Source organism: Ambystoma mexicanum, chromosome 4p (assembly GCF_040938575.1).
Source record: "Ambystoma mexicanum isolate Mex_15411 chromosome 4p, UKY_AmexF1_1, whole genome shotgun sequence".
In the NCBI taxonomy this organism is placed as follows: Eukaryota; Metazoa; Chordata; class Amphibia; order Caudata; family Ambystomatidae; genus Ambystoma; species Ambystoma mexicanum.
The window spans coordinates 317,661,834-317,687,189 of record NC_090927.1 but is presented as its reverse complement, the minus strand read 5'-3'; positions in this window follow the sequence as shown (position 1 = coordinate 317,687,189).

The following is a 25,356-nucleotide window of genomic DNA, read 5'->3' as shown; positions in this document are numbered from 1 at the left end:
CCCGATAGCTGCAAACCAGAACCAACTCATCAGATCCAGTCCAATTTTGCCGTGCAGTGTCCAGAGTGCCGTGCTGATTGCAGAACCAAAGCGCTTTGAGTCCAGTCCAGGGCGCTAGCAGAATTCCAATCAAGAAAATATCCCTGACCAGATCTCTGACGGGTCCATTCCAAACAGTGGTAGTGAGTATGCTTAGCATAGGATTGTCGCTAGCAAACATCTTATCAATAAGTAATCCTATCCAGACCCACTCTCTAATATCCAGAACTGAATTGTAGAAAATCTTTTTTCTTACCTGAATCTTTCTCTCCTCCCTATAGTCCTTTGATAATAGTAGTGTTAAAATCATCTTTGCTCTAATATATTTGCTGAAAAAAGACAAGCGTCTTGGCAGGTAGAAACCATCCAGAGGCGTCGCTGGCTTGGTGGCTGTGCTGTTGTGTAGCTTGTAGTTTCATAGTCTCCCTAGTATAAAGAAACATGTTTGTCATTTTAAAAAGCGCATCTTTGTTTTACAAATTTTGACTCTTTCTGAAAAAAACGACCTCCACAAAAACCTTCATAACTTCTACACTGTGTATGCTAGAAACTAAATTTAAGTGTCAAATTGAAGCTAACATCCTCAGCTTTCGGACAAACCTAAAACCTATCCCAACTCCTTATAGTTCTTCCACAATTGCGCTTACCGCGCGCAGAAAAGTTTGCCGCACATTTTTCGTTTGACTCACATCCATCACGTGTGAACAGCTGTACATTGCATCCGACCTCAGAAATAGGTTTTCAACCTGCTATTTATTCAATAATCATTGCTAGTGTTTGTCTGGTCCCATACAAAGCGGCTCCCACTAGTATTGAAACCATTTTAGTGAATTAAATCCATTTCTCAGTGTTTTTACCATTCATGCAAAGCCAAATTTTAAAACCATTTTTGACAAGCTTGCAATCATTCCTGTTTTTCTCTGTGTTTGCTGGGGGAAATTGGGATTGATCGTATTGTGTTGAATTCTGTATTCCTGATACCTGTTTTCTCTCCTTCCATCTCTTTAGATTACATATTGGGGGGATTGAGTAGTCTGCAGGGGGAAAGAGTGATCCCATTGCAATTTCATTGAACCCACACAAAGTATTATTCTATGCTGCATTATTTTTCCTATTATTACTCCGTGTGATTAAAGAGAGTTTTGTGATATCACTCCATTGGTGATCATTGTATAAAATATTAAATAGTGTGATAGATATATATTGTGAAATACATAAAATAAATCCTTTTAACTTTGCAAAACTGCCTGCTTCCTGGCTCAGTGTGACCGGTAGGATTCAAAGAGAGTGGCTTGATATAAGGGTATATCATTCAGAAATAAAATAATTTATAGACATAAAAAATAATTAAGGGTTCCAGCTGTGCATCATATGGTAGGCATTGACTTAGGTGGAGTGCCGGGTTGAAATCACTTACAAGATTGGGGGCTCGTGTCCGGGATTTCTGAATTAGACATACCTCTTGTGACAGTCTAATACAGGGTGCTAACTAACGGGTTACATAATCCCTGTTGGGCTACCACGCTGTGTTACATTGTGAAAAGCACCCCTCAATAGGAACGCTCTAAGTAATTGGTCTGTTTTGCAAAAATAAAATGACCTCCTGTAAGTCAGGAAGGAAATTAATATTTCCTGAATGGCGACTTTGGTAGAGATTAATATGGCTAAAGAACACCTAATGCATAAATTATTTGTAAGGGGTCAATGGACAGAGCAGGATCAGAATGTGTGGTTGCAGGCAATCACAGAACAGACCACTGCAACAGGATTAGACAAATGGCAAGATCAGAGTCCATTACATGTGGCCCTGAGTGAACTGTAAATGGCCCTTAAGGCAAAGGAAGAGCAAAGCAAGATTGCCAAAATAGTGGCATATCTGTACCTCCATATTGGAGCAATACAGGACAAATATGCTGAGGGCCAATTTCTGCCAAACAAGCAACTGCAGGCATTAGAAAAAGCCCAAACTGAACTGGACTCTGTAGAGCCAAGCCTACATAGGAGCCAGGAATCAGAAAATGAAAGTAGGCAGTACCTAACCAAAATAAAAGAAGACATGGGTATCCTGCAGCAGGAGAAGGTAGAACAGGATACCAGAATGCTGGCCTTGCAGAAGGAGTATCAAGAAAGTTTGGACTCTCTACTGCAGAGCCAGAAAAAGCTGGAACAGCAAATACATTTCAACAGGGCATGCACAGAGAAGGTAGTCACCCTGCAAAGCTGCCTAGACAATGAAAAAGAAGAGAATAATAAACTAATTCTCAAAGATCTGGAAACCCAGGCAGAATTTGATGAAGAGCGCCATAAAGCTGGTGCGCTCCAAAGACAGAGGGACGCCGTGTCTGCACAGAGGCAGTCTCTTGTTCAGGAAAGGGACACCTTAGGCCAGGAAGTCTGTTATTTAAAAGAGAAGATAGAAGAAAATCACCTGGCCCTTCAGGGACTGGGTGACCTCCAAAAAGACCATGGAAAATTGTTAGAACACACCAGGAGGGTGGAAGATGCTCTAGCAAGGAAGGACCAGGCCAGTATGGACAGGACTCAGGAGGTTACCCTCCTGCAGCAAAAACTGGACCAGTACTCTAAAACAACACAGGAAGCACAGAGAGATAATGAGGCTCTCTGTGAGAAAAATGACAGGCTCCACAGACAGGTAGCTATGCAAGAGCAGTTGATAGAAACTAGCAAGGCCTTGATAGATGAACAGAAAGCTCAGGTTCTTGCATGGCAACAGGGAGCAGGGGCTGAGAGCGACAAGGTTTTCTGGGAAAGGGAAACACCTGAGCATAACCTCAGGAACCCTAGTACCAGAGGCTTTCATCTCTTCCAATCCCTGGACTCTGCCAACCCCATGTCCACTGGTGCACATGAGCCAAGCGTCACGGGGATGGCAGACTTCAATCCAATGAGGAACATGGGGCTCATGGATCAGCGCCTCCCAGGAATGGATGGGCGGGCATCTGGGTATGGGTTCCCAAGTACTGTCAAATTTGGTGGGGGACTCCATGAGAGTAGGCCCACTAAGGGCATCCTGAAAACCTCTGCCCAACTAGAACAGTGGCGGGGTACTCATCAAATCCTGGGAGTAAGGAGGAATCAGAAGACTCCTCTGAGCGCACCAGGACACAGGAAACTAGGCCCCCACATTCTGCCAGCCATTTCCAGGCTCGCAGAATCCAGGAGAGCCTAGAAGACCAGATGGGCACCTCTGGAAGCAGTGCCTCTGAGTCAGAGAAGGAGTGGACCAGGGTCGCCCGAACCAAAAAGGCCAATAAGGTAAAGAGGGCCTTGCTCAAGGATCCCCAAAAGCAAATCAAAGCGATAAGGAGCGTCATCACACCCTATCATAAGAACGCAAAATGTTCTGTTTGGGAGCACCTAGAGCTCTTTGAACAGATGATGGAAAGTTTCCATTTGAAGGACAGCAAAAGCTGTATTCAGTATGTGAAATGGACCTTCTCTCCAGAGTACTCCAGCTTCTTTGCGCGGCTGGAGGACCAAAATCATTCTAGATGGTCCACCTGCAGGGCTGCCACCTTGAAAAAAAATTCTGTGCACAGAAATCCTCAGGAGGCTCGCAAGCCAGCCTACAACTTGCAATGTGGGGAAGATCAGGCCCCACAAGAATTTGTTCAGGAATTAAAGCGTGCCTTTGCGCAGACCACCAGAATGGTGTGCACTGACAGCAACGAATTTGTGAATACTTTTTTCCACGCTCTCCCCAAGTACATCATGACCCAGCTAGTGAGAGATTTTCACGAGAAAAGATCACTAAACTGAGTCATTGAACAGGCCACAGGAGTTTATGAGGTGCAAAAGCCCATAGAAAATAAAAATACTCCAAAAAGCCCCAAACCAACCAACACCCCTGCTGCTGCTAAGATGGCAGAGGTGAAGGGTTCCCCCATTTTAGATAGGGAGATGGGGGGCCCAAAAACCTGCCTACACAGAAACAGAGCAATCCCAAGCCCAGAAGGCCCTTGGGCCAGTCACAAGCAGGGAGCCAGGGAGTAAGTCCCACAAATGGGACGCCTAACTCTCATGACTACATCAGCCCCCGCTACAAGGGGAACAGACCCACCCTGGGTTATGTGTGGACTCCTCCAGCCCAAGGGGGGGGGGGATCCAACCAAACAGCAGCTAACCCATGAAACTTCCCTCCTCATTTCCCCCAGGAGGGCAGTAATTCCCCAAATACTGGACAAAAATGTCTTTCAAGGATTCTGCAAAACATTCAACCCCAAAACAATCCATCCTTCTTTCCCCACTTTCCTGAGCCCAGACAACCTAATCCGGGAGAGGGGAGGCCAAGGGTGAAGGGGTACACACATTTTCCAAACCCGGGGTATTTTCAGAGAAGGGATAGCTACCCTTCCCGGGATCAGCCCAGGGGAGACAACAGAACCCTGTATCAGCCTGAGCGGGTGTCACAACTAGAGCGCCAGGTCCAAAACATGGCACAGGATCTGGGTTGCATACTTAGGGCTCAACAGAACCCTCAGATGAGCATGCCGGCACAGAATGCCTCAAACCCCAGACCTGGTGCTCCAGAGCAATGACGGGGAAGAACCCCGACATCCCACCGATTCCCAGGGAGGAGGCACAAGGGGGTGTAAAGCATTGGAGGAAGCTTCCTTCCCCACTTGTAAAAAGCCCCAGGAAACCCAGGAACCAGAACCAAAATCTCCTGCCCCTGAAAGTCTGCAACCCAAGGAGCAGAGGGGCGGTAGGAGAAATAAAGAGCCCAAAAAGACCCATTTTGAGGAGGAGGTACAAATCTTCCAATTTGAAGCAGAGGGGTCCTCAGAGCATCCTGGGAAAAGGATCTTCACCTTCAGAGATGGGGGAACTCCTCCCAAAGAAAAATGGGTCCCAAAAGATCCAAATCCAGACTGGTTAGATGTGGGGACTAAGCTAGCACCGCCCATCATCCAACCCCAGAACCGACAACATGAAAATCCCCTGGTTCAAACCCACCCTAGTGACTGACTCCAAAAAGGGGGGGAAGCCCAGAACCAGGGAAACCCAAAACTTCTCCCATATCTAGCTGTCACCTTTTCTTTTCAGATTCCCAAGACTCCAAACAGAATTCTGCCCAAATCACCTCACTATCAGTGTCCAAAACCAAGAAATTAACCCACCAGTTGTCCAAAAATGTACATTATCTATGCCCCCTTGAGAAGAAGGAGGGAAGATTATATGTCCCGGTCCAGATACAGGAGCAGTGTACAATTTTGGCACTGGTGGACACTGGATCCCAAGCTACCCTTCTGTCAAAAAGGGCCTTTGATAAACTGAATTCGGGAAGGGGGGAAAAATACCCTCTTCCTGGACAACTTCAGAACTTCGTCGGGAAGGAAATTTGCATTGATGGGACTGCGGATTTGGATATTAAAATTGGGCGAAACAAGGTGGAGCACCCGGTCATAGTTGTAACTCCAGAGGGCACCCCTTGTTTACTAGGGAATTACCTCCTGCAAAGGTTGTCATCCTTAATAGATTGTGTAAACAAGGTCCTCTGGACCCAGACAAGCCGACGGATAAAATTAAAACAGAGTGTCAACCATGTTAGTTTAAACGGCACATGCCAGATGGTTGAGCAAAAATCTGACCAAGTAGAATTTCACTTCCAGAACAACCAAATCCCAGACATGACAGTAATAGCAGTAGGACAACAAATTGGTGATGGGGGGTCCTCTCTATTTCTGAAAATCAACCTTCCTTCCAGTCTAAAGTGGCATTCCACACTGGAAGGAAACACTCTTTACCAATCCACAATCAGACATTCCCACTCCTATAGTCCAGAAAGATGAGAAATCAGCTCAGAGCCTGGCTGATATTCAGCAAATTGGAGAGCAGTTGTTCATCCCTGTTCAGTTAAATGAAGGGAAGGACTCTGTTCTCACCCGAGTGTGTGTGAATAACGGTAAGAGCTTCATCAGCGAGGCCATGATCCGCAAACTCCCAAAAGATCCAGCCATTGCCACATTTAAAGTGATAGACAAATGGGAAATGGATGTGGAAACATCCAATTCCAAAAATCTCCTGGCAAGCAGGTGTATGCTCAAAATCAACATAGGCAACAAAAGCATAGTCCATAATTGGTGGGTCGTGCGAGACGTCACTGCCACCTTTAACTTTCGCAGTGACATTCTCAATCGCTTTGCCATTAGTTTGTACCTAATAAACTTCAAAGCTCGGTCCCGATTAGCGGACAATCCCATGGGCGTTGATGATCCAGAGAAAGCATTTAGGTCAGCTCAACTGCTGCCTTATGCAGTTGAAATTCAAATTGAAGAGGAATTCACCATCGCAGAAAAACCCGACAATTCTCCATGGAAGTGAAAGTTAAAAGAGGACAGAAACTGAAAAACCCTGATGCCTATATTCATCTAAATGCTTCTCTCCAACAGCAAGGGTTGGGGGTAAACCCAACACCACTAGTCAATATAGAACATGACACCATTCCAATGGAGGTGGATAACAGCGACTTAAAGAGTATCACTCTAGCCGCAGGCACCATTATTGGAATGACGGTTGATGACCGACATTTTTCCATAGATTTAGGCAATGAACTGTTAGGACCAATCCCCAAGGACTGTTTTGACAATGATAGTGATGACAACACGACACCAGACAGGATCTTTACCCGGATTGGGGGAACTTCCTGGTGTACACTTCCTGCCCTTATGGTAAGAAAGATGTGACTTGTGACTTCAGGAGGGATGAGGTGATTTTCCAGGTCCATGAGGGCTGCTTTCCCCACCTGAAGCCAGCAGTCCAAATCAGCACTTTGACCAGGGACTTCTCCACCCAGCTGGAGGAGGCCGCTAAAATAGCAACATCGGAAGTCTTTCCAGGCTTCAGGCAGATGGTTGAAGAGAGAGTCAACCTAGCTGATGCCTGTGAGACTCTGGAGCAGAAGCAAAATCTGAAACAAGTTTTCTTGGATTTTCAAGATCTCTTTGTGGTGGACTCATATGACTGTGGTCGCACCGACATCCACACAACAACAATTCCCACGGACCCTGGCATGACTCCAGTGTTTGTGAAGCAATATCTCTTGCCTCTCGCATCAATGGAGTCTCTTACTGAAATAATTAAGAACCTTGAGTCCTGTGGGATAATCCGTCCAGTCCACAGCACCTTCAATAATCCGATGCTGGGGATTTTGAAGCCAAACGGCCAGTGGAGACTCTGCGCCGACCTTAGGGAGCTCAACAAACGGGGCCATACTTCCCGATGGCCTCTTCCTACATTGACCAAGGGATGGTCCAGATCCAGGGGTTGCAGGTATTCACTGCAATAGACCTGACCAATCGGTACTGGACTGTACCTGCCAGTAGAGAGGACCAATACAAGCTGGCCTTCACCTTTGGGGGGTAGCAGTACACATGGAATCGGACTCCCTTCTGATACATCAACTCTGGCAATGAATTTAACATTTTTGTACATCAGGCCATGCCCGACCTGGGTGAAAGGGGTAACCTGGCCTATGTAGATGATGTTCTCATCAAAAACTCAACTGTGGAGGAACACATAGCGGAGATCTGTTATGTTCTGACACAGTTTAGGGCTGCCGGAGCAAAACTTTCCTTTCAAAAGGCACAGTGTTGCAGAACCCATGTCAATTTCTTGGGGCATGAGATTACTCCTCAGGGTCTCTGTCCCCAGGAAAAGAAAGTAGAAGAACTTCAGAAATTGAAAGACCCCACAAGTCTGCCGGAACTAAGGAGCCTCCTTGGACTGACTAATTACAGCAGAAAGTTCATTGAGGACTACGCAGAGATCACAAGACCCCTGATTCATCTTTTGAAGGGGGGGTCAAGTGGGAGTGGGGTCCAGAACAAGCCGAGACAGTAAGACAACTCAAAAGAAGCCTCTCACAAGCACCTTGCCTAGCTTAACCTGTCAAAAACAAGGAGTTCTTCTTGGAGACAGGGTTCTCAAATACATGCTTGACTGCAGTATTGTAACAAAAGCCTGACAAGGTCAATAAAGTAATCTCCTATGCGAGTAAACCTTTATTCTCTGTGGAGGAAAAATTCAACGATTGTGAGAACGCACTCCTGGCAACGGTGTGAGCATTGAAGAATTACCACCCATTTATCCAGGGAGAACACCTCATAGTGGAGACTCCACACCAGCCTCTGCAATATCTCCAAAGTAACAGAATCCAGGCCGGAAATGTGAGTAATTCCCGAATTACTTCCTGGATTCTGTCAATACAAGGTTTTCCTGTAGAGGTCAGATATGGCCAAAACACGAAGAGTCCCCTCGCGCATGGTCTGGCTGACTTGCATGATTGTGCCAGAGAAAACTGTCTCGAGGACGAAAGTCTTAAAATCAAGGACAACATGGAGGCATACCTCAATTCCCCACAAAAATTCTTTGAAGAAGACAAGTGTGAGGGAATGCCCACTGTCTATGTGGATGGATGTTCCTGCCATGTTGACAACAACGGGGATAAAGAACTTGTGGCCGGCGTAGGGAATGCATGGGTGAATGAGACCCCAGAACCTTCTGCTGGGTACAAGATTGGTCCCCGAAGTAGTCAAGTGGCAGAGTTGATGGCTGTGCATCAAGCCATCCTCACTGCTGTCCAAAACCAACTCCACGAACTGGTCATAATCACTGATTCGGATTATTTACGTAACGGGTCGTGGAGCACCTGGTTAACTGGAAAACCAGAGGCATGCTATGTGCTAATAATAAACCATTGAAACATGGAAAATTAATTCAAAACATTGATGATCTGGTCACCTCGAATGGGATGACCATCTACTGGAAAAATATCAAGGGTCATTCTAAAGTAGAGGGACCAGACAAAACTGGAAATGATCTAGCTGATCAGCTGGCCAAAACTGGAGCCACCCAAAGGGATCTAATTGAGATCGAGTTCTTGTTGGGGGAAATACAGGTCACTGCTATCACTAGGTCCCAGACAAATGCTCACAATGAACTCTCAAATGCACAATGGAGTAAGGAGACCCCAGATGCTGATTTGATTACGGCTCAAAAAGGGGATTCAATAATTGGTAAGTTTTATCAACACATTGAGGATCCTGAGAACTTTCCCCTGACGGATGCCGATTACATTGAGAAAGAGGACCTCAGAGTGTTGATGAAATGTCCAAAAATGTTCTGAATCCAAGATGGTTTGTTGGTAAGGAGATCCCTAGCTGGCCATGATCAGTGGGTGGTCCCTACCTCATTCCGAAGCCTGATGTTAAGTCACGCCCATGATGCGGCCACAGCTGGTCATAGGGGGTTTCATACAACACTTGAAATCTTAAGAGAGGTTTCATACTGGCCACACATGGGGCAAGACCTCGACCAATACTTGAAGGGGCGTCTTGTGTGTGCACAATTTCAGCCAATATCCCTCCCACACGTGCACCTCTCCAAATGAGGGGGATGACACTGCCATGGTCAGATTTGCAAGTCGATGTTATCAGGCCCGTGATTCGCTCCTCTAGGGGGAACAAGTACATGTTGACTGTGACATGCTTGTTCACTAAATGGGTGGAATGTCTCCCGGCCCCAAATTGCAAGGCAGAAACAGCAGCTGCCCTGATGATCAACCACATCTTTTTGCATTTTGGACTACCCAAAGGATCGAGTCAGACCGAGGTAGCCACTTCACTAGCAAAGTAATGACAAAGATGTGGGAGATACTTTGGGTCAACAGGAAATTACACATTGACTAACGGCAAGCCTCTAGTGGTGCAGTAGAGAGATACAACAAGACAATTGTGAGCATATTAAAAAAAGTTTGTGGCAGATTCTGGGCCAAGTTGTCCTAATGGCCATCAGATCTACCCCTTCATCTGCAACTTAAATGTCACAGGTTAAGCTGATGACTGGACGGAGGATGGTGCTTCCCCAGCATCTGCTCTACAGGACCCAAGAGCAGACCATGATCAATGCCGCCACAACTCATGAGCATGTTGAAAATCTGAGAAAACACCTTAAGCATGCTTTTGCCTATGCTCAGCGAAATCCAGAAAGATCTGCAGACAGCATGAAGACCCACTATGACTCAAAGACTACTAGAAAAGAATATCATGTAGGAGACCGGGTCTACTTATACAATTTTCAGAGGAACCAGGTCAAAGAGCGCACATTTTTGCCTAACTGGAGGGGCCCCTTTGAAATTGTAGACAAAATCTCACCAGTCGCCTACAAAATCTGCATCCCCAAAGGCAGTTTGGCAGAGGGGGAAGATAAATGGGTCCATATCAATCAACTGAAGTGTTGCAATCCTAGGCACACTCTGCAGCAACTAGAGGATTCTCCTGGAACCTCAGAGGGGGTCACTCCAGCTCCCTAGAATTCCAACTATAAAAATATTCCATCTATATAATCAATAAATTGCCAATAGAATTTTTTTTTCCTGATTTGTCAAAATGTATGTGTCCGCCTCACTACATAAATAGTGGTGGGGAAATGTCTACAAATATGCCTTTGCTTTGTCATCCTAGAATTCGAAACCATGGAAACTAAAACCAAGGCGGACCACCCATGGACCGGAAGGCAAGATCCAAAGGGGCCCGGGGTATCGCTCCATACTCTCACCAGGAATTGGCAAGGAGAACCAGTTGATCCACCACTGATAGGAGAAGCTGATAAATTTTGATATTTGGACCAGAAAGAAAAGAAACTGATCATCCCAGTCTTGTGACTTCCCCTTGATGGGCTGCCAAAGCCAAATCGCGAGAGGGGCTTGTGTGATGCATTGACCCACTAGGCTCTGTCCTGCGACATCACTGTGTGCTGGTTGCACCAGAACCAACAAAATGGCTGCAAAAAGCCCTATGCGCGCTAAACCTCTGAGAATTGCGCAGTGAAACCAGAAAAGGTGGCTGCCAATCTACTTTGCCTGTGTCAGTGGGGAACAGGAGACCACAGTGCCAAAACCTGTCATTGGGCTGCCCACAGAGTGCATATGGAAACTTCATGAGAGGCAGTGCGTCATTGCCAGGAAACCCAAAGGTGCTCTGAAATCCTTTTTTTCCTTGTCTGCTGAAATTGCAAAATAATGGTCCCCAAACATCAGAAAAGATCCAACATCCTTGCTGGGTGTTAACCACCACTCTATTTAAAGAATCTACATATGCACACAATGTCAGGAGAAGCAGAATTCATCATAGAATATTCACATTAAAAAGTGTGCTTGTCTGTGGAAAATCTGTCAGATATGGGTGCAGTATCATCGGCCGCCTGTATGAAAGCTGTCAGTTAAGTGCATTAGAAGTTAAACCTGTGCATTAAAATCAAATTGTGGAAAAGAAGTGACTTGATACCAAAAGCAATATAGGTTGCCACTGTTCAATCTCTATGTTTTAAAAAGACTGGAATTTGAGATCTGTGTGTCTATGTTTGAAAATGTAAAGTTTATTTTAGCAAAGACAATTGTAAACAAAGTGTGTTAAAGTAACCTCTGATTCCAGCCACAGAACTTCAAAGGCAAATTCCACAGCGTGCCCCAAACAAAAGATACCTTCCTTCTGTCTCTGCCCCAGGAACTCTCAGTCAGATGCTAATGAAAAGGGGAGGGGATTTTGCTCTGCTGCCCCTGAGAGAGACAAAGGGTTTCCTTGGCTGAAAGGAATATGCAAATTCAAGTGTCAACAGAAACTACTACCAGAAGGAAGAGAGGAGGAGATTGCTCTTAACTTACCAACACTTTGGGGGCGGCCAGACAGGTATGTGTATCCTTAAACCACAAGAAAGTATCTTTTTGAAAAAGACTGACAGAGAACTGTGCAAAATTGTAAAAATCTGTAAAATATAGTGTTGTTAACATGAAAATCCTGGTCACATTTTGAAACTACTCAGAACTCTGTGCTATGTTCAGGGACATGACTACAGAAAATGTGGTTTTGTAGCAATTGTGATGATGCTAGAAATATGAAATGCAACAGGATTATGCCCAGATGTCATGCGCATATTTGTATTATAATTTGGACAAATCTGACATTGGGTACCCGACCAAAAGCATGAAAAACTGTCAAATCTTAACCAAAGCTATCACCGAGATGGGACTCGGATGAATACTTGCTCTACTAAATCTGTGATGTAAATATGTTATTGTTAGCAAGTTGGTAAAATTGTAAATATGTTTTATATGAAAAATAGATTTACTGTGCAGAAACAAAGGGGAGGTTCTCCCTGAATTGTAAAATACAGCATCATCATAACACTAGATTTTCTTCTCAAATCAGGGGAGAGGACAGGCCCTAACCAATAGGATTCCTAGAGAGTGTGCCTAGTATAATTCAGCCTATCCACCCCTTAGGGAAATACATAAATAAAGACAGCTTAGGACCTAGAGAAAGACACACAGATTCACCCATCAACTGATTGCTGGCGGAGCACTTTGCAAGATAAATCCTTATCCAAGACTCCATATTCCTGGCTCCAGATTTTTGAAAGCAGAAAGGCCCACTTCCAAAGCTGAACCCTTCCCAGCTTGGCCTTTTAAAATCCTGAAACCAGATTTTACCCCAGACCTCAAAGGGGAATAGGAAAAAGAACTGCCTGGCTGAGCTGTGCTGTTTTCTTGCTAAGAATTCTTGCCAGAAATCCAGAGATACAAGCCGGTAGAGCAGAGCTGTAACCGGATAGCTGCAAACCAGAACCAACCCGTCAGATCCAGTCCAATTTCGCCGTGCAGTGTCCAGAGTGCCGTGCTGATTGCAGAACGAGAGAGCTTTGAGTCCAGTCTGGGGTGCTAGCAGAATTCCAGTCCAGAAAATATAGCTGACCTGATCTCTGACGGGTCCATTCGAAACAGTGGTAATGAGTATCCTTAGCATAGGATTGTTGTTAGAAAATATCTTAACAATAAGTAATCCTATCCAGACCCACTCTCTTATATCCAGAATTGAATTGTAGAAAAACTTTTGTCTTACCTGAATCTTTCTCTCCTCTCTGTAGTCCTTTGATAATAGTAGTGTTAAAATCATCTTTGCACTAATATATTTGCTGAAGAAAGACAAGCGTCTTGGCAGGTAGAAACCATCCAGAGGCGTCGCTGGGTTGGTGGCTGTGCTGTCGTGTAGCTTGTGGGTTCATAGTCTCCCTAGTGTAAAGAAACCTGTTTGTCATTTTAAAAAGCGCATCTTTGTTTTACAAATTTTGAATCTTTCTGAAAAAAACGACCTCCACAAAAACCTTCATAACGTCTACACTGTGTATGCTAGAAAATAAATGTAAGTGTCAAATTGAAGCTTTCAAAGCAACCCAAAACGCATTCCAACTCCTTATAGTTTTTCCACAATCGCGCATACCGCACACGGAAATGTTTTTGTTTGGCTCAAATCCATCACGTGTGAAACAGCTGTACATTGCATCCGACCTCAGAATTAGGTTTTCAACCTGACAGTTATTCAATAATCATTGCTAGTGTTTGTCTGATCAAATACAAAGCGGCCCCCACTAGTATTGAAACCATTTTAGTGATTTAAATCAATTTTTCAGTGTTTTTACCATTCATGCAAATCCACATTTTAAAACCATTTTTGACAAGCTTGAAATCATTCCTGTTTTTCTCTGTGTTTGCTGGGGGAAATTGGGATTGATAGTATTGTGTTGAATTCTGTATTCCCGAAACCTGTTTTCTCTCCTTCCATCTCTTTATATTGCATATTGGGGGGATTGAGTAGTGTGCAGGGTGAAAGAGTGATCCCATTGCAATTTGATTGATCCCACACAAAGTATTATTCTATGCTGCATTATTTTTCCTATTATTACTCCCTGTGATTAAAGAGAGTTGTTGTGACATCACCCCATTGGTGATCATTGTATAAAATATTAAATAGTGTGATATATATATATATTGTGAAATACATAAAATAAATCCTTTTAACTTTGCAAAACAGCCTGCTTCCTGGTTCAGTGTGACCGGGGGGATTCAAAGAGAGGGGCGTGATATAAGGGTATATCATTCAGAAATAAAAGAACGTATAGACATAAATAAATAATTAATGGTTCCAGCTGTGCATCACACACTAGGCAATGACCTAGGTGGAGTGCCGGGTTGAAATCACTTCCTTTCCTCACCATGCCCCAGAAGCTCAATGTCTCTAGAGCTCTGGTTCTCTCTAGGCTAATCTACTGCAATAGCCTTTTCCTTAATCTACCCTCTTTTCTCTACGACCCCTCCAACTAATCCAGAATAGGGTTGCAAGACTTATCCTTTGCCTCAAGCACAGGGACCACATTTCTCCAACCTTAAACACACTCCACTGGCTCCCGGTTGCTGCAAGCATCAAATTCCAATCCCTCTGCATCACCCATAAGGTTTTCTGGGGCCGGGTACATGCAATCTACAACTTGCTCTCACTAAATACTCTCCCTCCAGATCTTAATGTTCTTCTGGCACCAACTCTCTGTGTGTCAAGTGCTTCACTAAACAGAGAGCTGGTGGCCGATCCCTTTCCTCAGCATGCTCCCTCCAATGGATCAGCCTACCCCTTCCTCTTCTTCTTGAACCAGATCTCCTAACATTTCTGGAAGCTCCTCAAGACTTTCCTTTTCACCTCCTCCTTCCCTCTGCCCCTACTCTGCTAATCCCACAGTTGCTGACATTGGTGACCAGGGCCCTTATGTGTCCTTTGAGACCTGGCCTCCTACACCCAATCACCTTCAGCCTCCACCTGCTCCCAGTACTTGTGTTGCACACCATTGGCCTATGCCACCGCAGGCCTGTACCTATTTATTGGCAAATGTCCACCCACCTAGGTACTTACAGCTGCTCACTCCCTAGCACTTCCCTCCTGGTAAACCTAGCACTTACCCCCCACTCCCTCAGTCCTTCTCTTTTCTCTGCACTTGCACGTTCTGAGTGCTCACAAGGCCTAGTAGGTCCGCCTCTATCTTTTTTGTTTTAATTAATTTTTATTCACATGTTCCCTCCCTATTGTCCTGGAGGGCGTTTTTAAACACAATTTACTTGTTGTATCAGTGCCTTACAAATGCACAATAAATAAAATAAATAAATAAATAACTCTGCAAATGTCATGTAAATGATTCCCTCTGAGTCTGGGAGGTCGAATAGAGTCTTTGGGCCTCATTACGACCCTGGCGGAGTGGGTTTACGCCAGCGTTATTCGCGGCGGACCCGTCCGCCCTACTACGAGTTTCCGTAGCGCCATGGAGCGTTTTCCGCCTGGTTTTTCCGGGCGGAGAAATCCATGGCGCTACGGGACCTTGTCGTTAATTACGCCACCGTATTTTGAGGTGGCGTAATTAACGCCTTCATCACTCCCATTATACCCTATGGGGCAAAAATGGGAATGGGGAAGGGTAAAATGGGGAATGGGGATTTACCGCCCCGCCAAGGTCGGAATGGGGCGGAAAATCCGCCAACCCCCATGGCGCTATCGGCAGCTTTCCGCCGTGCTTCATGGTGCATTTTGCACCGCGATTTCCGCCAGGGTCGTAATGAGGGCCTTTGTGTTTGCATTTTAGTGTGTGGGTGATAAGTAGGAACCTTGTGGGACACCTAATCGGGTTGGGATAGGGTCAGCAAGTACCTCCCCATTAAATATTATGGTGGTGCAACCACTGAGGAATGATTTAAACCAGGAGGTGGCTTCAACTGAGTAATGGAAGTGTTGGGTAAGGTGTTGTCAAAGGGTGTCATGGTCCACAAATTCAAATGCAGCAGAGAGATCTAATAGGAGGAGGATAGCTAGGTTGCCAGTGTCACTTATACTATTCATTTGTATTTTGAGGTCCAGTAGTGCTGTTACCGTGCTATGTTTTGGGCGGAAACCAATTGTCCCTTTCTGAGCAGGTTATTTTTGGCGTAAGAACTGCTGGACTTGTTTGTAGGCTAGACGATCAAGTATTTTGTGCAGGATCGGGACTGTGGTGATGGGGCGGTAGTTTGTGGAAATGGCCAGAAGTAGTGAGTTTTTATTTTTAAACTGGGGTGATCCCAGCAGCTTTGATACTGGAAAATACATTGCTGGCCAGGAAGGAGGAGTTAGCAAAATCAGTAATGATGGGAGCTAGGGTGGGCACGCAGAGCTTCACTATGTGGGCTGGGCATGGATCTCCTTTGCAGTTTGAGGGTTTTCACAACAAGATGGTATTGAGGACATGCTCTTGTGATGCTTAGGAGAATCAACAAGTGTGGATGGATATGGTAGTGAACTGGATGATCTCCAAACAGCCCTTTAAGATGAGTAGCAGTACCCTCGAGATAGAAGGGGATGCAGATTCATACTCATGCATCAAATAATGTAGACAACTCAATAGTTTGGCAAAGGAAGTCCGTTTAGTGACAAGTTCATAAAACGGGGAGTGCCATGAACATCAGCAATTGCTCGATCTTCTAGCTTTCTTTATTTTCGAAAATACACAATCATTATAGCAAAAACTAATGTCATTCTACATGGCAATCTTAAAAACCTAACATGCAATGTAATTGGTTATAGGAAGGTTACCATATAGAGGTACTATATCTGTATATGGTAATGGAGAGAGGGATTGGATAGTCAATGTCAGGTGGGGCAACTAAGCCCTCCCTTCAAAATGGCCACTATGAACGTCACTAAAAGTACGACGTCCCATTGACTCTACTCTCTATGGGACCCTAGATTACACAGTCCACTATGATTGGGTTGGCATCAACCTCACTCATACTTTTCCATCTATGTCTAGCAGCACGCAGAAAGCACATCCAGGTGCAGAGAAGCTTGTACGCACCCCAGCTTCCCACCAATTATGCTACAATCAATCATCACCTCAGTGGTCATGTGTCAATTACTGCTTTGTATTTTGGCCTTGTGTCAGCTCTGTGCTCTGGGAACTTTCAAGGAGTATGGGCATGGCGGGGATCCATGTGTAAGTGTGAAAGTCTCCTTCTTCCAGCCTGTCTTTGCCACGTAACTGGACACCATGAAATCAGCTTTTCTTCATGTCTTTTTATATATTTGATTTAATTCTACCAGTTCTCTGACGTCTGTGGCTTATCTTGACCTTTCTGAACATTCTCGATTTTCTTGCTGCGACACACTCCATCTGAGGCCTTTTGTAACCTTTGTTCAATTCTGCTCATATGAGTAGTGGACTTACATTCATACGTAAAGTGCTTCTTGAGGTATATACTTGTAAACGTTGGCGTTTGCCGCAATATATCGACTATTAAGCATAAGCAAGCTTCACGATTTCTTTGCCTCTTGCAGTTACTTGCATCTGTACAGGTTTAAACTAACTGAATATCTTATCATGTATGTGGCATAAGTTTCTTCATCTTGTCATCAACGTCTTCACCTTAGGCTCAGGATGTCACTTATCCATGCTATCTCCTCTATATTTTGTCTCTTGTAAGTGTTCTCAGGTCATTATATCTTCTATTTGTGCATCAGTCCGATTTCTTATGATGTCACTATTCATCTTCTTTCATTATCTTCTTTGCTTCTTTGGGTATTTTATTCAAACAACCGGCTTCTTTAAAGGATACCATACTGTCTGGGTTTTCTTAGGTGTCGGTATATCAATGGGTGCAGACATCTTGATAGGTACTGTGCAGAGCCCATGTGCTGCTGTCTGCTGATGTTCCTGTTCTACATATGTCACATACTTTGGTGTGAACTCAATAGGTAATGGGAGGGGGGCAACTGAAGGGGGACGATACTCAGCACCTCCTCTTCACTCCCCCCTCTGGCTGATTCATCGACCACTCTCACTTCTTTCTTTGTACTCAACTTTTCTTCATCCTTCACTTTTGTTTCGTCTTCTAGATCCAGACCGTTTGGTCTGAAGAGATGCTTACTTGGGGTCCATATCTTTATGACTCCTTTCAAGCATCCTTCTGTTCTCACGTACTCATCCTTGTTCCATGTCATCAGTTGAGATTCTCCACTTGGACTGCAATAGATCCATCTTCCCACATATTTTCAATGATCTCTTGGATACAGGAACTTAGTTCCCTCTGGTGCATAAATGCTGGTCTTCACAAAATCTCTTATTTCTTCATCAGTTAGGTCTTTGGGCTTCCATCCTGATTCAACAACTATCAATCATGATCTTCATGCCTATGGTTTACTTTGCAGTCTTGTGGCATAGTGAGATTATTAACTTGATCACACAGAATCCAAGTAATATCATCACTAACAAGGCTCCTAGGAACTTGAATGAATCTGCCATCCTTTGTGGAATCCATGAAAACAGTGCTCCAAACCAACTGTCATCATCAACTTCGCGAACTTCATCTATCATCTGATTCTGTAGTTTTTTCAGCATGTCCATGGCCTCTGTTAAGGTTCCATTTTCGTCATCGTGTGAAGCTGTAAACGTGCAACATGATTTTTGCACAAGCACCTCCATCCATAGCTGTGATCATGTCTAAGACAAATCTGTCCTGGCGTGTCATAAGTCTGATTGTTCTCAACTCTTCTCTGATTGCATTGAATCCTTTTATTGTCACGATGCTCAGGTCCAAGGCGCAGGAGCGATGCGGAACTAACCACCCCCTCAATGGTCTCGGTGCCTGCAAGTCGAGGTTACACAGACCTCCTCGACCAGAGCAGGGAAGGAGGGTTAGGGTCTCGATGTTTGGATAGGTAGGGGGATTGTAGGGCAACCGGGTTGAGGGTTAGGGAGAGGTTGTGTATAGGAGTGGGGGAATTTAGGGAAGGGCAATGATTACACACTTTTATTTGGGCAGTATTTTGGCTTGCATATTAGAATAGCAGTTGTAACTGTTCCAACACTTTTACATGTAAAGGTGTTCCCCTTCACTCACTACCAAAGAATCTGGTATTGGCATATTCACATTAACATAGAGGCAGACAACAATATCACAAGTAACTAACTGTTACAGGCATGAGCCCATGTAGTCTAACACAAGGAGTGATCAACATGCAATTGCACACTTAGCTTTTCAGTCTTTAAATCCTGACCTGCAAGGGCTGTCGAGTCCTGGGCCACGTCCTTGAAGTCTGAGGGTCTGGTCCAAACTAAAAGAAAACAAAAGACAAGCATTAGCGTATGCTTTCAGGTTTGGCGGTCACTCGCTCTTCACAACACATTTAACACGCATCCAGCACTCGGTATGCTTAAGTTTTTCTGATTCCAATTGTGTGCGGTGCCACACGTGGCTTATAACACCTAATATCATTATCAGCGGTTTGCCAAACACAGTCTTTCCTCAGACCGACTATGGATGAATAACGCGCTTTCATCATGTGCCTTCTGGGCGTAACGTTCCATGAGGCGAAAGCATGCAGAACTCTGCACAAACACAAAACTGCCCTGGTTATATCATCTTCTGTAATAAGCAACAAATGCAGTGCTTTCCCCTGAAAACCACGCCCACTTAGCTCTGTTTGGCTGCGCCCACCTCACTCCCACAGACTCCCTGGGCTATGTGGCACTTATCTGATAGGGGCTCTGGGCTGGATCGCTGCTCCGGAGGCTCTGGGCCCCTCGCGTATGATTTCCATGGAGCTGCTGGGCGCACGTCCTGTCTCTTCCGTGTCTCAAGCACAAGCCCCGTGCCTCGGGGCTTGCACGTGCGTGTATGCATGCCGCACCCAACACGGCCTTCCATTGGCTCACGGACCTGCAAGGCATGCTGGGTACTGAAGTCCTGGCGTGACTCTTGCTGGGATTTTTAGTTTTGGAAGGCTTTTAGTCTGCAGAATGGGCAAAGCAATCTTCTATAAGGCTGTAAGCCCTTAAACAAAGGTTTCTTTATGGGCTCAAGTCCAACAGCCCCAATGGTTCTTTGTCCATGGCCAATTCTGCCCCTGACAGCACCCCCCCACCATGAAAGGCAGGACCCCCAGGTTTATCAGGGTAGTTTTTATGAAAAGTGTGAAACAATCTTGGGGCATGGACATGATGAGAGGGCTCCCAGGAGCGATCTTCAGGTCCATACCCCACCCAGTCGATCAAATAATATATTTGTCAGTTTTTCTGCTTCTTAGAGTTTAGAATGGCCCAGACCTCATATTCTGGTTCCCCTTGTACGAGCACTGAGGGTGGCTTTTGGGCAAATATGGCATGGGGGGCTGGTTTCAATAGTGACGTGTGAAAGGTAGGGTGGATTTTCATCTGGGATGGCAATGCCAATCGAACTGCCACTGATTAATAACTTTCTCGATACTAAATGGGCCTAAGTAACGATGCTGTAATTTCTTGGGTCCCTCTAACCGTAAATTTTGGGTAGACAACCATACCTGGTCGTCTTTGTGATACAATGGACTGGCGCATAGAGGTTTGTCAGCATAGATCTTATATGTGTTTTTAGCCTTTACAAGATTACCCTGTACCTCCTTCCAAACCTGCTCAATACTGATCCTTTGTCCTGCCAGTGTAGGCAACTCTGTTTTTGCTGTTGGGACGGATAGAGGTAAAATCCGTGGATGTCTTCCATACAGACAAAAGAAAGGGGATCGGTTTGTGGACGATTGAACACTATTGTTATATGCTAATTTTGCTAGCTAAGTGTGTTGGACCAAAGTTGTTTCTCTTCCACTGGTCAAGCAACGCAGGAATTGTTCAAGCCCTTGGTTCACGCGTTCGGTCTGGCTGACCGTTTCAGGATGATAGCCCGAAGACAAATGGACTTCGATACCTGTGATGTTACAGAATTCGCGCCAGAACCTACAGGTGAATTGTGGACCTCTGTCGGTGATAACACGACATGGGAGTCCATGTAGGCGGACCATGTTCTGCAGGAACAATTCTGCAATTTCCTAGGCCGTCGGGGCCCCTTTACAGGGAACAAAATGAGCCATTTTAGAGAAGGTGTCCACAACCACCAATATGGAAGTATAACCTTGCACCTGTGAGAGTTCTACTATAAGGTCCATGGTAACAGTATGCCATGGTATAGTAGGGGTTGGCAATGGTCAAAGAAGGCCTGCAGGCTTGTGTTGATCGGCCTTAATTTGGGCGCAAATTGCACATTTTCGTGCATATTGCTGGACATTATGCCGCCACTTTGGCCACCAAAAATGTCTCGCCAACAATTCTAGTGTTTTTGCCTTACCGGGCGGACCCGCTAGAGATGAATCATGGCACCATGACATGGCTTTTTCCTGAAGTTGGGTCGTGGGCAAATACAAAGATTGCGCACGATAGGGAAGTCCGTCTACAATGGCATGCTGTGGGTCCTGTTTGCACCACTGATGGAGATCCTGCATGGAAAATTCTTTTTGAATGCTTTCAAAAATGTTAGTGGTTATTCCCACAATTCTTGCTGGAGGAACTATTGGCCGTGACACACTCTATACTTCTTTAAACACCTTTTCCGGATAGCGTGATAAAATATCGGCTTTCCGATTGTTTGTTCCAGGTCTGTAAGTAATAATAAAATCAAACTCGGCAAAGTAATGGGCCCAACGCAATTGACGTGGGCTCAATGTCTTGGCAGTTCTGATAAATTGGAAGTTGCGATGGTCGGTTATAACTGTCACAGTGTGATGTGCCCCCATCAAATAGTGCCGCCATTCTCTGGAAGCTGCCTTTATGGCCAATAGTTCTCGATCGGCGATGATGTAGTTTGTTTCTGCGGGGTGACATTTTCTTGAGTAATAGGCCACAGTATGTAATAGACCCGTCTGGGGATCTCTTTGGGACAAAACGGCTAATAGTGCATAACTAGAGGCATCCGTTTCTACCACGAATGGCTGGGACAAGTCTGGGTGCTTTAGTACCGGTGTGTCGGTAAGGCCTTCTTGAGCTGTTGAAATCCATGGTCAGCTAAGTTGTCCCAAAAAAATGGGCAACCTTTACAAAGAAGTCTCGTGATCGGGGTGACCAATTCAGAGAAATTCTCAACGAAACGTCTGTAGAAGTTCACAAAACCCAAAAAGGTTTGCACGTCTTTTACATTGGCTGGGGGACCCAATCTAGAATGGCCTGCACCTTTTTGCGATCCATTTGTATGCCTGTCGGGATGAGGTAATATCCTAGGAATTCCACAGTAGTCCGGTGGAACTCGCATTTTTCTAGTATAGCGTAGAGGTGATGTTCCCTCAGTTTCTGCAAGACAGCGCATACGTGTTGGACATGTTCCTGGGGGATATGAGAGTAGATAAGGATGTCATCGATATACACGATGGCGCATTCCAGATACTCTCGAGGAGCCTCATCTAGGAAGTGTTGGAAGGCGGCGGGTGTGTTACATAGACTGAATGGCATAACCTGGTATTCATACAATCTGAATTTGGTTCGGAAGGCAGTTTTCCATTCGTCACCTTCGCGCATCCGCACCAGATGGTACGTGCCATGAAGATCCAACTTAGTATGGATAACCGCATCCCTAACCTGATCAAGAAGGACTGGGATAAGGGGAAGGGGGTAACGTTTTTTGATGGTTATCTGATTTACCCCGCGGTAATCTATGCAAGTCTGAAGCGGACTTGTTCGGTAAAAAAAAAGAGGCGAATATACCGGCGAGTTAGAGTGTCTAATAAAGCCACTTTGTAAATTGGCTGTTATATACTCCTGGAGGTGTTCGTTTTCGGCCTCAGTTAGGGCGTATATACTGCTGCAAGGTAGTGTCGCCCCTGGATCCAAGTCTATTCGGCAATCGAATGGCCGATGTGTATTGAAAACGTCTACAAAATTGGTATATTCCGTAGGTAGGTCCTCAGGGCGCACCTCGGGGTGATTACTCGTAACACTTGCAACATGAAGGGCCGACTGCATCAGTCGTCTACAATGCTCTTGACAATAATGGGAATTCAGATTAATCAACCCGGTGGTCCACTGAATCTGGGGATCATGTTTCTTTAACCAAGGCAATCCCAAAATAAGCCCGAATTGCGGGGCGGCAATTACTTCAAAGGTAATTTTTTCCCAATGCCCATTTCCACATTTTAAGGCCATTAAATGGGTACTGTGTGTTATAGTTCCGGAGCATAGAGGAGTACCATCAACCGCCCGCACGGGCTCGGGTTTAGATTTTCGTTGTACAGGAATACCCAGTTTAACCTCAAACTGGGCACTATGAAATTACCTGTTGCACCTGAGTCAGCCAACATGTTAACCTCTTTATCCAGCCCCAAAACCCTAGACTCCCAGTTAGGGTGACATGTGGGGCAAAATTGGGACAACCTTCAATTGGGGCCCTGCTATTAGTCAGGCTCGACCGGGTGACCCCCACTACCGACGAGCCAAGGCGTTTCCCTGAGTTTTGGGTTTAGTGGGGTATTCTCTGACAAAGTGTCCCGACTTCCCACAATACATGCATACACCGTCTTTCCTCCTCTGTTCTTTTTCTTCTTTAGACAGGGGGCCTCGAACAGAACAGGCATCGGCTCGTCTCCATCAGACTTGTCTACTGCCCCTCGTGATCCTTTAAATTGGTCCAACCTTACTACCGGACGTGACTCCCCTCTTCTCTTGTCCCCCCGCCCTTCAGCTAAACGGTGATCCAACCGCAGGGCTAGGTCAATCATATCTGAGCACTCTCGGGGCTGAGGATCAACCTGGGAGATAAGGTACTTAATATCATCCCCTAGCCCCTGATAGAACAGGGACATGCTCTTGTCGCGTGGCCATTCGGCTTCGGCCACTAATCGGTTGAACTGCGTGAGTCACCAATTGTTTGTTACCTTGCCTCAAGTCTAGCAACTCCCGATCCTTACATAGAGTGGCAGCTCGCTGTTTGAATATTTTCTCAAACTCACCAAGGAAATCATCCCAGTCATACAGGACAGTATTGTCCTTTTGAACTAGGGGGTTTGCCCATGCTATGGCATCCCCTGTCAGATACGAAATGACAAAGGCAGTCCTAGACTCATTTGACCGGAATGCTGCAGGTTTTGTTAGGAAGTGAAGGTGACATTGAGTTATGAAAGTAGAGAATTTCTGTGGGTCTCCTGAATACTGCTCAGGCGGTGCTAGGGGAACGACTGGCTCCAGGGTAACTTGTACATGTACTGGTGCTTGACCCGGCAATGGTGAGGTTTTAGCTGCCAGACTGCGCACTTGCACAGACAGGCCAGCGTAATCCTGTCTGGATGCAGCCAACTCCCCCTGCAGGTCCTGCAAGGCGTTGGCAATTTCTTCCATGACTAAGATGGGGGCTGGCTATACCACTTAGGCGCCTGAATATTCTGTGGGCTTTTGCTTCTATCACGATGCTCAGGTCCAAGGCGCAGGAGCGATGCAGAACCAACAACCCCCTCAATGGTCTCGGAGCCTGCATGTCGAGGCTTACACAGACCTCCTGGACCAGAGCAGGGAAGGAGGGTTAGGGTCTCGATGTTTGGATAGGTAGTGGGATTGTAGGGCAACTGGGTTGAGGGTTAGGGAGAGGTTGTGGATAGGACTGGGGGAATTTAGGGTAGGGCGATGATTGCACACTTTTATTTGGCCAGTATTTTGGCTTGCATATTAGAATAGCAGTTGTAACTCTTCCAACACCTTTATATGTAAAGGTGTTCCCCTTCACTCACTACCAAAGAATCTGGTATTGGCCTGTTCACATTAAAATAGAGGCAGACAACAATATCACAAGTAACTAACTGTCACAGTCATGAGACCATGTAGTCTAACACAAGGAGTGATCAACATGCACTTGCACACTTAGCTTTTCAGTCTTTAAATCCTGTCCTGCAAGGGCTGTTGAGTCCTGTGCCATGTCCTTGAAGTCTGAGGGTCTGACTCAAACTAAAAGAAAACAAAAGACAAGCATTAGCATTAGCGTACGCTTTCAGGTTTGGTGGTCACTCGTTCTTCACAACACATTCAACACGCATCCAGCACTCGGTATGCTTACGTTTTTCTGATTCCAATTGTGTGCACTGCCGCACGTGGCTTATAACACCTAATATCAGTATCAGCGGTTTGCCAAACACGGTCTTTCCTCAGACCGACTATGGATGAATAACGCGCTTTCGTCTCATGCGTCTTCTGGGCGTAACGTTCCACGAGGCGAAAGCACCGGAACACTGCACAAACACAAAACTGCCTTGGTTTATATCATCTGGTGTAATAAGCAACAAATGCAGCGCTTTCCCCTGAAAACCACGGCCACTTGGCTCTGTTTGGCGGCGCAGGGGCTCTGGAGTGGCTGATAAATGCCCCTTGCACTCCGACAGACTCCCTGGGCTATGCTGCACTTATCTGATAGGGGGAGGGGCCGGATCGCTGCTCCGGAGGCTCTGGGCCCCTCGCGTATGATTTCGATTGACCTGCTGGGCGCACTTCCTGTCTCTTCAGTGTCTCAAGCACAAGCCCGTGCCTCGGGGCTTGCGCATGCGCGTCTGTGTGCCACACCCAACAAGGCCTTCCATTGGCTCACGGACCCACAAGGCATGCTGGGTATTGTTGTCCTGG